Here is a 1656-nt window from a genome sequence, read left to right as displayed (position 1 = left end):
TCATTAATATCATATTTACTTGTTACTGGCAACTTTACTGGGTATTGTCTTCATCTTAAAGTTGGAGAAATAAACTCACATCAGTAGGGTAACTCTTTTAGCATCACCCCACTAGGAAGTGGCAGAGGTAGAACTAGAAAATAGGTCCCCCACACACACATGCACGCACACACACACACACACACACACACACACATACATACAATCTTTGTATCCCAACTCTCCCCTCAGATCCAAAGAATGAGATTCCAAAGACTAGATAATATTACCTTTGACCCAATAGTATGGACACTGTCTCCCCACTCAGTTGATGCCATATGATCTCATTTCTTGAGTAAAGTATCTTATGTAACTTCTGATCCCAAGCCCTCGCCTATTTTTAAGGATCTCAGACTTCAAGAGGACCCAAGAAGACAGAAAAATAGCGTCTTCCAGATCCCTTCCATATAACTCAAACAAATGTAATTTCCGTGATTTTGTTATGGTCTTCTAGGAATGCATGTGTTGTGGTAAAGGAGCCAGAGAAGGACAAAAAAATTATAGTTTTCCATAATCTCATCTCTACTGATCACATGACTTTACCTAATATGACCAAATGTAAAATTCCATGACTTGTTTGTCCAGTAACTCTCTAAGGGAAGATCTGAAGTACAGGGGTGTGAGTCCTATAACCATGACTCTTTTGACTGCCACTGAGAGAAGTTGAGCTGAGAGTGGTGTAGGACAAGCAAGAAAACACAGGAGTGCAAGTGACATTTTTACTCATGCCTTTCTCAGTAATGTCAGCCAATTATTAGTTATTAGTCCAGTACAATTAACAGTTGTACTGTTAATTGCCTGGCAAATGAAATTCCTCATTGACACCTTGAAGAAGTTACCTAAGCAGCCTGATTCGTTAGAGCTAGGTCATTTACAAGTCTGTGAAGATGGCAGGTGGCATGATTTCCCCATCTGGATCTCATGAACTAAATTAGGAGGAATTATTCCCTAAAGAGATGCTGTGTCAGAAATAAAAAGCATATGACCATTCGGGGCTGAATTCCTCCTCTCTACAGTTGTCTTAGATACCTTGTCCTACAAGAAATGATCTCATGCTTAGAACTTGGATAACAACCAAATAGAACACCACCCATAGGACACTGAAATAAGGTGACCAAGTAGCAGAGAAAACAGGAGAAACTAAAATGGTAGGCTTAGAAGTTGCCTAAAGCATCCCAAGACCCCACAGATGGTGATCACTGAGGACATGAAAACATCAAGGCCAGAGAAATCAAAATGAAGGCTGAAAGGAGATAGAGGGTGAGGTCTAAACTCAAGAGGATAGAAAAGAGATTGGGAAAGATAGGGGCAAGAATGGTGGCTAACCTCTAATTACAACTCTCAGGAGGTTGAGACTGGAAGATGATTGAGAGTTCAAAGTCACCCAAGACTACTTGGGTCTGAACAAGAGACTGAGGTTCAGTTATTGCCCGGGCTTTTGTCCCCCCTGGTAAGAACACGCTCAGGGCAACCGGAATCTTCTGTGGCACAAGCTTTATTGCTTACCCCTTCAGGAGCCAGTGGAGAAGAGAGCCAGAGAGAGAGAGAAATGGCGGAGCCCTATCCCTTTTATGGAGGACTGTCCTCCGCCTCGGACGTGTCGCTCCCTAATTGGCT

The sequence above is a fragment of the Mus caroli genome, chromosome X (genome assembly GCF_900094665.2).
Source record: "Mus caroli chromosome X, CAROLI_EIJ_v1.1, whole genome shotgun sequence".
In the NCBI taxonomy this organism is placed as follows: domain Eukaryota; kingdom Metazoa; phylum Chordata; class Mammalia; order Rodentia; family Muridae; genus Mus; species Mus caroli.
This window is presented reverse-complemented; position numbering follows the sequence as displayed.